Source organism: Psammomys obesus, unplaced genomic scaffold (genome assembly GCF_907164565.1).
Source record: "Psammomys obesus unplaced genomic scaffold, mPsaObe1.curated_primary_1811, whole genome shotgun sequence".
NCBI classification, from domain to species: Eukaryota; Metazoa; Chordata; class Mammalia; order Rodentia; family Muridae; genus Psammomys; species Psammomys obesus.
Genome location: NW_026592118.1, coordinates 37196129 through 37208555, shown reverse-complemented (window position 1 = coordinate 37208555; position 12427 = coordinate 37196129). Strand labels below are relative to the sequence as shown.

At 37.9% G+C, this 12427-nt stretch overlaps 1 pseudogene; it reads left to right on the top strand.

Annotated features, from left to right (window-relative positions):
* The first annotated feature begins 3923 nt into the window (after positions 1-3923).
* On the top strand, positions 3924-4593 carry LOC129681042 (60S ribosomal protein L4-like; annotated as a pseudogene).
* The last annotated feature ends 7834 nt before the right edge of the window (positions 4594-12427 follow it).

Below are 12427 nucleotides of genomic sequence, written 5' to 3'. Positions count from 1 at the left end.
AGATAAAGGGTTGGTGAAGATTCTTTCCCAATCTGGTTTCCCATAGTAAGGGGAACAGGGACTATCTCTGACAGGAACTCAATGGCAGGCTCTTTGATCTCCCCACCCCCGAAGGGAGGAGCAGTCCTGCTAGGCCACAGAGGAGGACTTTGCAGCCAGCCCTGAAGATAACTGATAAAACAGGGCCAGATGAAAGGGGAGGAGCTCCTCCCCAATCCGTGGACTTAGAAAGGGGCAGGAGAAGCTGAGGGAAGGAGGGCGGGACTGGGAGGGAATAAGGGAGTGAGATACAGCTGGGATACAGAGTTAATAAAATGTAACTAATAATAATAAACAAAAAAGAAAAATAGCTTAATAAATGTGCATGCCTTCAAAAAAATAAAAAATAGCCACTAGTTTTTATTTAGAATGTTTTTTTTTCCTTATATAATGATGCTCTTTTTTTGCATGCAGAACAGATTCAGTATTGTTGATAACATCAAGTTTATTTCTATTTTTAGCTTAAACAATTACAGGATTCCATTACATGGACTTTGGGAGCATCATTGGTTAGGGTAGTCAGGGCACTTAATATAACTCCTGAAATATGTGTAACAACTGAACACTGATTGCATGATACCGTTCCCCAAATGTTCAATGTTAGCATGAATATTTAGTGTTGCAAAATTTGCTGCTGGAAACTTAGATTAGTATTTGCTGAACAAAAGGGAATGTCTGAATACACATAGATATACAAACACGGCATATTTCATACAGATGTTTTATAGACAGAAAACCCAAAGAAGTCAATTATTCTACCCAGTAGCACTGGTAGTCCTAGCCCCCATTTTATTCTATTCTTTGATGCTTTTGTGGTATCATGGACCTCTACTAAATGCATGCATGTTATTTCCTTCTGAACCAAGGGCAGTCTCTTAAGTATTTACTCATCTCAGTTTCTATATTTCAAAAAAAAAAAAATCCTTTCATTCTGATACATGTGGCATGTTCTTTATTGACTAAAACACAATGAATTATAGGAACATTATGAGTCTCTCCAACAGCCCTCTCTCTACTTTATTATGTCTTCTTTTTGTTCACTTGTTTTAGACATTTAGATCATCCCCCATTACTATGTTTCGTGATTTAATATTCACACTCTGAATTTTGGACAAATTATGTGAATGCTTCAAGTATTTCCTCAAATACATCAGGCTACTAGGCATGCTGAAAATGTCTCACCTCTATGCTATATATCCAAATACACACACCTCACTTTTTAACACCCTTTCTTTTATATTTATTACTTGGATAAAACTAGGTAGTTAACTAGCCATTACCAGTACTGCTTGAGAATGATAAGTACTTGCTAGAAATCCACACATTTTCACAATATAAAATTTTCACAATTCTCTGGGTTTGTCATGATATCCATGTAAAATATAGGTAGGCCTTCTATTTTGTTGCTCAAATTCTGCCTGTCTATTCACATTTTAATTTTATTCCACACATGTTAGAAAAATATTAAGGTATCTCAGAAAACATGAGAAATAGACTTGGACCACGTTGGAGCCAGGTTGTTTAGTTTGGATAAAAGACACTGTGGTTAATGGATTGGCTTTATTTCGAAGGCCTTTAGGGAATTTAGATGATTCTGCCTGCTTTGTGTCTGCATGAGAGAAAAGCAGGACAGAAATTTTGGCAAGATTTATCCAGACAAATTTTTGAACTCCTCAGCTAGACAGACAAAAATCCTACAATCTGGCCAATCTTATCTCCAGGGAATCCAATATGACAGGAGCTTGAAAGAGCTGATGAATTTTCTCTGTTCTTGCCACCACCCCTGATCAGAATCCACACAACATGTTCTTTGAAATCTAGAATTCCTTTAAAGACACCTAGAGTTGTAATATTCACTAGAAGGTTGAATACTTTATCTGAATTAATAACTTTATTTCGGGTGATGCAGAAAGGCTTTACAAGCATCAGGGTGAGCAATCGTTGAGAACTTCCTGAGCTACATGTGTTTCTAGTAAGAGCCCAAAGCGTTGTGTTTTAACACTTGCCCTACTCCTGGCTTCTGGTCCATTTCCTCATACTTAGCTCTTTCTCTTCTTACTCATGATCATGCTTTCTTTTGCTAAATCATTCTTCTATGTCCTGGGGTTCCCTAAGTATTATAAGATCCACAATCTTCAATCACATTCATTTTTAATCTTTAAAATTAATAACTGAAATTTATTATTAACCTAACACTAAACTAGGTACTTTGCAGTGCTAATCTAACTTAATACTCACAACAACCTTGCACAATAACATTTTCTAAGCTATATCATTGCAGGTTTGAACGGTGTGTGTGTGTGTGTGTGTGTGAGTGTGAGTGTGTGACAAGAGAGTGATTTCCATAGACTAGCTTTTAATTTGAAATATTGGTTTTTAATTAGATTGAAATGTATAAAATTTATTTGAATGCCTTAGTCTACAATCACTTAGATCTTACTTTAATTTGTGCTTCTCAGAGTAATTGTAATTCCATCCACATAAAAAACATAAGTGAGATAGCCCAGAAAGAGCTAAAACTACAAACATGATAGCGTAGTGATTCAGAGCATAGACTGGATTCCATTTTCTGGTTTTGGTGGATACTTTGACAAAAAAAATAGAGTATTGCATCTGAGGGTGTTTTTAGGTAGCTCTGCGCATACTGTTTTAATAAAGAGTCATCACCACAAAAATCAAAAGCAGACACATCATTTTATATTCTGCAATTAAGTGTCTGCTTGTTAGCAGCAAATTGTGGCATCTTTGATAGTGTGGGTAATGTATGTTTTCTTCTCAGCTCACTGAGGCTGTGGTAAATGGAAGCCAGACTCCAACATCAAAGAAGAGAGGTTTTCCTTTGTAGGAAAGCATCATTATGTTTTCACACCATTAGGGTGACAGAAGTTCCACATCTCCTCTGCATGAGGAAGATGCTTTTGATTATGTTATTTTGAAACTAAACATAGACTAAGAAGAACATAATGTTTATCATTACTTGTGTATATATTAATAGCACAATGCCCCACATACTGTTTATTGATTACTTTATGAACAGTTTTAGGCAAAGGTGGATGTTAAAGAATTCACTAATTGAAACTAATTTTAATTTAATTAATTAGACATATCAGGATGTAATTTCCTGTCTTTTAAATGACATTCCCTTGAAAGCTTGCAATGTTCTTCATGATAGCCTCATAAATGACAGCCTCAGCAATTACTATAAAGAGGGCATAAGGCAATTCAGTGTCCAACAAAAATCAGGATAAGATGCTTAGGGATGACATGGATGCTTGTTATTTTATATCCCTGCCTACCATTAAATAGCCATTTTCATGAATAAATCTATGTTTTTTAGACCTAGAGTTTACCGAAGGAAAAGTGTTAGTTGAATAAAGTACATATTGACAAGATGCCGAGTGGTGAATTAATTATACCTGAACTGTATAGCTATCATTTTCATTGTTTTTCCATAATTTCACTTTAAACAACACACTGTGCCCAAGATAGCACTCCTAAGGGAGTGTTTATGGCGATACTAAGAGAAGCCCAAATCCACAAGAGGGAAAAATACATTCACCGTAGTCTTTTGCTCATATCAAAAGATGAGTGTAAGTAAGCCTGTAGGGACCAAACCCTGCAAAAGTTAGAGTATATGCTTGAATATTTAAGCCTTTCTTATAGTGATTGTAAGTTACCTGGCCTCTGTCACAACTACTATAAAGGCCAAATGGTAACCTGAGTGTTTGCCACTTATTATTATTTTTTTCTTCTACTTACTGTATTCCTCAAGTTAGACAACATTGTTACTTGGTTGATAGTTACTAAAGAATTTTCCTCGGATAACATTGTTACCTACAAAAACTTTAGACAGTTTAAAATGCAAATTTAAAAATTAAAAATACATGGAATGTGCACTGATCCTCTCATCAGTATACCCTGAAAAGGGGTAGTCATCTGGCAAAAAAAGTCACTGTGTTTAAGGCCAGATATCATGAACTTTGTTTACACCTACTTATGAAAACACAAACAAACAAACAAAACCCAGACAGACCTATAGCCTATCAGTGAATTAGCAAGTCATCAGACCAGTGGTGAGTCTTGGTGCATTGGCAGAGCTGTGGCTCCAATTTGGAGAGTTCCAGGTAGTGAGACCCACTGTTTTGGTCAGGGTGACTTGGAAATATGTGTTGGGGAAGCCTCATGGTTGATCAGCTAACGCCTGCCACTGTTGACACTACAGAGTGAACACAGTGCAAAAGTAATATGCCCTTTGCTCTGTCTTGGCTGTATCAGCCTTCCCAGCTTTGGTGATGTCAAAAGTTCATAATATTAAGGAAGTTTCTGAACTGCCCTTGGTGGTTAGAGACAAAGTTGAAGGCTGCAAGAAGACCAAGATTCCTAAATAAAAGTAAGGCCTGTGATGACTTTAAAAGGTTAAAGGTCTCTCTGCCAATGAGGAATTGATGACATCATCAGCACAGGGGATGCTGCATTATCTACAGTGAACACGATGGTATGAGCAAGGCCTTCATAAGCATCTCTGGTGTCTTAGTCAACATTCGTTTTCTGTGAAGAAATACCAGGGCCAATGCAACTCTTCTAAAGGAAAGCATTTAATTGGGGCTGGCTTACAGTCTCAGAGTTTCAGTCCGTTTTCATCATGGCAAGAAGCATGGCGATGTGCAGGCAGACATGGTGCTGGAGAAGTAGATGAGAGCTACATCCTGATACCCTGGCTGAGAGACTGTATCTAGCCTTGATATGGGCTTTTCAAGTGTGCCAGCCAGTGACACACTTCCTTCGCCAAGGCCAATGGAACAGTCACTCTTATTCTTCTGATTTAAGTGTTGTCTCCAAAGCTTACTGCCTCAGTCTGCTAACCTAGGCCTAGTCTTGAAAACTTCCAGCCTCTGTACAATCTAATCTAGGCCTAGAATATTTTTCAGCCTTTGAGACTTAGTGCTGAATAAACTCACCCTTTCTACCTCTTTCTGGACTCTGGGTGGCTGGTTCAATTCAGTTATTCTGTTTCTCTCCTAGATGAGTGATTTAAAACTGGCTTCTCTCAACTCCTGAATGAATTGCTTTGCCTGGCCTCATATTAACTTTGGCAATCTGTTCTAATCTTTTGGCTCCTTCTCATTCTTTGGCTCATCTATCTTCTCCTGTGTCTAGCTTGTTCTCTCTTCCACCTGTCTTAGTAAAACTCTTCTGGTAAAACTGCTTTTTAATTTCATGTACTGAACTACCACAAACTCAACTCCACTGCTCTGCCTCTCAACTCACTGACTCAACTGAACTGCCTGAACAGCACTGACTAGAATTTAGAGATCTGCATGTCTCTGTCTCCCGAGCGCTGGGATTAAAGGCTTGTACAGCCATGCCTGGGCCTAAGCTTTTCTTTATCTGAAACTTCTTTGCTCGCCCTGTACCACGTGGACCTTGAACACAGAGATCTGCTTGCCCCTGTCTCCTGGGATTAAAGGCATGTCTGTATTCCAGCTGGATCTCACAGACCTAGGTCTTTGGATGTGATCTCTTGCCATAGCAGCCATGTTCTGAATTACAATTCCAATACAGGCTACACTTCTAATCTTTTCAAACAGTGCCACTCCCTGGTAAGCAAGGTGGGGGGGGGGAGCATTGTCATTCAGATCACCACACCTGCTAATACTCTGCTTAATTTAAGCAGGCTGAACATTTTGAAACTTGCTGCTGGTGGGTGTATGAGGCATTTCTGCATTTTGAATGAAAGCGCTTTCCAGTAGTTAAGATGAGCTGTTGGTTCTCGGTTGAAGGATGCTTCCAGCAAGAGAAACTGTAACCTTCCAATACACTAAATGATGAACATGGGCTTTAGCTGAATCTTGAAAAGCACTAACATCCAAGGAGCCCTCTGAGCACCATGAAAGAAGAAGTCATGGAAGAACCTGAGAATCATGTTGTTGAAGCTGAAATGGTTCCCCAAGATTATGTACACACAGGAGCACCATCCTTTTCTCTCTCAGAAATTCCAAACACAGTCAGAGAAAGTGGAAGTGGCAGCAGCAGCTAGATGAGAGCAGGGGGAATCAGAGAAGGTGGCTGCTGGCAAGAGGCAGGCAGAGAGCAAGAAACAGAAGAAAACTTTCCATGTTAACAAGATAAAGAAGCCTGCTGGGTAGAAAGACATGGTAGATAAAGACCGCTGCCACCAAGAAACCAGCAGCCAAGAAGAAACTGGCAGAGAAGAAACCTACCACAGAAGAAAAGGCTGCTGTTTATTATTAGGACCGATTTCATTCCCCAAAGGGTAAACAGAGACAGCCTATTTGAATAAAAGCCTAATCATAGGGAAAAAAATTCCCGCCTGTCCTGGAATTCACTATGTAGACCAGGCCACCCTACAACACACAGATTCACCTTTGTCTACCGCTCAACTGCTGGGGTGTGCACCAAGCCCTGCTTCATCACTTATTGCCATCAAATTCTTTTCAAATATATTAATGGGCTAAACAGCTTGCAAAGATGCAGATATAATTTTGTCTTTCTGTAGCACAGGGCATTTTGGAAGTAGAGGTAGCAAAAATCTCAGACTTTTGTAGGCCTTGACAAAACTCATTATAAACGTTTTGGTATTTTCAAGTGCATTAAGTGTGGATGTAGCCTCGTTATAGAGACATCAAGATTATGAAATGGAGAGAAATGTTTATGTCAGTTTTTCCCAAATGGCCGATTAATACTTTTAAGAAAAAATGAACCTGGAAAACATTCAGACTTGAGTTTTTGCATGGGACATGTTATCCTTTAGGTAGGTTTAACATCAATGAGTAATTAGCTGCTTTGATGCCGTGGCCACATGTAGCTGTGCTGAAGACCCAGAATGTGCTCTTTAGCCAGGAGAACAGTCCCTTTGTGCATGTCAATTACTGTATAAGTGTTAGAAAGTGGTTGCCAGGGTAACACACTCAAACTATTTATTTATGCTACAAAGATGTTTCATAATAAGTTGACTTTTTAATAATGAAGGCTTCTCAAATCAGGCGGCTTCAGATAGGTGGCTAAAGGTCTAGTTGGTCAGAGGAGGAAAATTAGAGAAAAAGAGATGGATGTGGTCCTGCTATGGTTTGCCTGCTGAGCATGAGTGACAGCAACCAATAACACTGGATGGATAAGAAGGACTCCAGGGTCCTGGTAAGTTTCTTAGCTACTTATGGGAGCAAGTGTACCTGTCTGTAAAGTAATTGAGGAATGGGGTGATTTAATAGTTTTCTATATTCTTCATGTCAAAAAACAGATAATGATGTAGATGGATGGAGGAGTCAGCATGTGGCTAGTGGTGAGTGGCCAGAGCTTTCCAGATGACTCTCAGCTTCCTACCTTGGAAACATCGATATCTGTAAACTGTGCTTTTTAGCTCTGTGTCATCATGCTGATTGAGGAGCTGTGCACTCAAAACCATGTGTAGAGATATGTCCTTAGTCAAAGCCATAAAGACCGGAGGCAGGAAAAATAACTGATTGGACTAAAAGTGACGAGTCATTGATTTCCCGGATGGAAAATCATGCACTTAGGTGAGGCTACCATAGAGAATTCACCGGCTCTTGTGACTGGCTTTGGCATGACAGGCTTAAAAATGTTATTTTTGACCAAGAACAAATATGCCTCAGGGGAAATGTTGTACAGGAGCAACTAATGCAGATTAATGAATAAAATTCCGAAAGCCAATCTACTAATTTACATTGAGACCTGAATGTGTTGAAAGAATCCAAACATTGTGTTTGCTGATCCATACTTTTTTCCTGTGGTAGATCTAACAAGGGCAAAATTTGATTAGATGCTTGCTGAGTGAGCTTGGAATAGGACCATAACTGTGTTGTATGATATTTAGGCTTGAGCACATGGGTCTGAGAACTTCATGCTTTGAGACACAGAACCCTCCAATTGTTGCATACACACCTAATGGCATATTCAGCCTCTTCCTCTTTTTGCGTCCTTATTCTTTTTCTTGCTCTTGATTAAGATATATCTATGCTTTTACATAGATGTCCTGGTTGCGATTTTAGCTTTCCTGAGGTCTTGTACCTGTCGCTTTGATTGACAGTCATCTCTATAACATATGATTGAAATTTGGCATACAGCGTAAGACTCCCAAGGTCCAAGGAAATCAATTCCACATGTAGCAAATCGGTGGATGGTGACATTTCTTTCCTAGCAATCCATCGCTTTGCCTTGTCTCTTCATGGCCTTCCTTTCATATGTAATTCAGCTTACATTCCTACTTACAGCAATTTATCTCTTGTGACTCTTCAAAGAGTGGCACACTGCAAAAAGTGGTTAGAAATCCCTTTACATAAGAACCTCCGTGCCCAAAGAATCATTTCAGTTGTATGTGGCTTAAATCTCCACGGCATCTCTCAAGAATATTTGTTTTCCTATAATAATTTCAAGAAATATGCCACTTTAATAGAAAAATGCACTTTAACCAGAACACTAACTGTTTATCTGACAATAGGTGATCTTGAATCAAACTATGCATACAGACAGAAGTTTACATCTGCTGAAAATTATATTTCAATGTCTGTATTTCTAGATATTAGATTTTTCTTTAATTAACAGGATGGAAATCATACTTTCATGATTACATGTGATGAATGTTTTTCTACTTCTAAAACCAAAGATGCAATGGCATTTTAAGGAACATTAAACTTAAGGATGATCTTTGTATTGTTTAATATATAAACAGCTTCTTGATTTTTGTATTTATCAAAGCTTAGCAACTTGGATTTTCTACACAGCATCATTTATAGCTATTGACAAGTACAAGTTTCAGCTGAAATAGTATGTTGACATGACTTTTTAAATGGACATCAGAAACTGACATGTAATATAGATTATATGCATTCATGTTTTGGATATAAATGAATTGCTTTTCTCCCCCCAGAAAGGCAGAATATCTCAGTGATCTACAATTAAAATCTTCTCCAGAAGGTGAATTTATTTACTTATTTCTAAAGTGCTCCATTGTGTTTCAGCTTTCCAAAAAGCATCATAGCAATGTGCCTCCCCCCCCCATTTACATTAACTTTAAGGTATTTAGTGTTTGAATTAATTAGTTAAGTTTTTAACAAAAAACATTTACACTTTTCATTTTGTTGATTCTCCCCATCCGTGCTATGCCTTCCCCTCCCCCCCAGTAATCCCCCTTCTGTTTTGCTCTATTGGATCCTCCAACAATCTTAGAGCATCTTTCTTCTTAGAGCCCGTTTCAAGTCTCCTGGCTTGCCCGTGCTCCTGCCAGCCTTCATGCTTGTGTTTAGCAGAGCCTGCAGCTGCTTACTAGAGGACATTCAGTATTTGTCATTTTGAGCCTGGAAACCCTTAATATAATGTTCTTTTGTACTCAATCTCTTTACTGATGCTCAGGATCCATAAGACTTCTAGAAAGCATCAGCACGTGGACTACACAGTTCATCTAAGACGAAATGGGATTGCCTTAGTCTTTTCATGGAAATTCTGCTTAAAGTGCTCTGCACATTTGTCAAAGTTCGTTTCTTGGGGAAGAAAATTAGTAATTCTCCATGTTCTCAAAAGGGCTCATAATCTAACATGTCAAGCATTGGAATCCAGGCTAATCAAATTCTAAAGATTATTTTTATTCTTACCCCAATTAAGTGACGTAAAAATCTAGTCAGGATGACTATAGGGTACAGTCAAAAATGACAAAATGTCATGAGAAAATGAGAGAAGGAGAGATGAAAGATGATACTAAATAGTCTGCCCAGTCTCACTGGATGTTGGAATCAACTTCTGGTGCTGAGTATGTGAGCTCTTGAGCTGTTTTAGAGCTAACACTTGATGCTTTGCCCAGGTCTTGGGAGCTCAGAATTCTTTCATGACAAGTTTCCCCCAGGGAGAATGTCCATTTCAGGGTCATTTTAATTTGCATGTCTATTGATTAAGGATATGGAACATTTCTCTAAATGCTTCAGCTACTAGAAATTCCTCTCTTGAGAATTCTGTTTAGATCTGTACCCATTTTTTAATTGGGTTATTTTATTTGATAATATCTAGTTTCTGGAATTCCTTATATATTTTGTATATCAGCCCTCTGTGAGATATTAAGTTGGTGAAAATATTTTTTCATTCTGTATTGTACAGTTTTGTCCTATTGATGGTGTCCTATAACTTACAGAAGCTTTTCAGTTTCATGAGGTCACATTTATTAATTGTTGATCTTAGTGCCTGGGCTGTTGGCATTCTATTTCAGGAAGTTATTTCCTGTGCTAATGCATTCATGGATATTTCCCACTTTCTTTCCTACCAGATTTAGTGTGTCTAGTTTTATGTTGAAGCGTTTGAGCCACTTGGACTTGGGTTCTTGTGCAGGGTAATAGATATGGATCTATTTGCATTATTCTACATGCAGATATCCAGTTACACTAACAACATTTGTTGAAAACGCTTTCTTTTTTTCCATTGTATAGTTCTGACTTCTTTGTCAAAAACAAATGCCCACAGGCTTGTGAATTTACTTCTCTATCTTCAATTCAATTTCATTGATCAGCCTCTCTGTTTTTATGCCAGTACCAAGCAGTTTTTATTACTATTGCTCTGCAGTACAGTTTAAAATCATGGATGGTGATACCTCCAGAAGTTCTTTTATTGTACAGAACTGTTTTGGCTATCCAAGGCTTTTTGATTTTCCATGTGAAGTTGAGTACCATTATTTCAAGGTATTTAAAGAATTGTGTCAGAATTTTGTTGGGAATTGCATTGAACCTATAAATTGCTTTTGGTATTTTGTCCATTTTTTCTATGTTAATCTAACCAATCTATGAGCAAGAGATATTTTTCCATCTTCTGATATCATATTCAATTTCTTTCTTTAGAGATTTGATGTTTCTGTCATACAGGTCTTTCACTTACTTTGTTAGAGTTACCCTAAGATACTTTATATTATTATTATTATTATTTTAATTTTTATTTTTCTTTTTAGTTACAATTTGTTAACTCTGTGTCCCAGCTGTATCCCGCTCCCTCATTCCCTCCCCCTCCCCAACTCCCTCCCTGGTCTCCTCCCTGCCCCTTTCCAAGTCCACTGACAGGGGAGGACCTCCTCCCCTTTCATTTGACCCTGTTTTATCAGGTATCTTCAAGGCTGGCTGCAAAGTCCTCCTCTGTGGCCTAACAGGACTGCTCCTCCCCTGGGGGGGGGGAGGTCAAAGAGCCTGCCCTTGAGATCCTGTTAGAAATAGTCCTTGTTCCCCTTACTGTGACCCGAGGTAGCTCAGTAACCAGATAGTTTATATTATTTACGAATATTGTGAAGGGTGTTCTCTCCCTAACTTCTTTCTCAGCCTTTTTATGGTTTGTATAAAGGAAGGCTAATGATTTTTTTTTGAGTTTTATATCCAGCTACTTTGCTGACAGTGTAAATTAGCTAGCTGTAGGAGTTCCCTGGTAGAATTTTTGGTATCACTTATGTATACTATATCATCTATTAATAGTGATACTTTGACTTTTTCCTTTCTGATTTGTATCCCCTTGATCTCCTTTAGTTGTCTCAATGCTCTGCTAAAACTTCAAGTAACATATTGAATAGATACAGACAGGGTGACTACTTTGTCTTGTTCCTGATTTTAGTGGAATTGCTTTAAATTTTTCTCCATTTAATTTGAGGTTGGCTATAGATTTGCCGTATTCAGCCTTTATTATGCTTTTATCTCCCTTGCATCCCTGAGCTGTCCAAGACTTTTATTATTAAAAAGGGGTGTTGGATTCTGTCAACTGCTTTTTTCAGCATCAAATAAGATGATCATGGTTTTTTTTTTGTTTGTTTGTTTTTTTCTTCCAGTTTATTTATATGTTGGGTTACATTGATAGATTATGGTACGTTGAACCATCCTTGCATATCTGGGATGAAGCCTACTTGATTATGGTGAATGATGTTTTTGATGTGTTCTTGGATTCAGTTTGCAAGTATTTTTTTATTTTTCATCGGTGTTCAAAGGACGATTGGTCTGAAATTATCTTTCTTGGTTTATTCTTTCTGTGATTTAGGCATTAGCATGACTGTGGCCTCATAAAATGAATGAGTTTGGCAATGTTTCTTCTGTTTCTATTTTGTGGAATATTTTGAAGAGTATTTGTATTAGCTCTTCTTTGAATGTCTGGTAAAATTCTGTACTAAAACCCTCAGGCCTTGAGGTGATTTTTTTTTTTTTTCAGTTGGGAGAATTTTAATGACTGCTTCTGTTTCCTTGGGGGTTGTTGGTTTATTTAGGTCATTTACCTGATATTGATTTAACATTAGTAAGTGATGTTTATCAAGAAAATTATCTATGTCCTTTGGATGTTTATTTTTTAAATTTTTTATATTAATTACAGTTTATTCACTTTGTATCCCAGCTATAGCCCCCTCCCT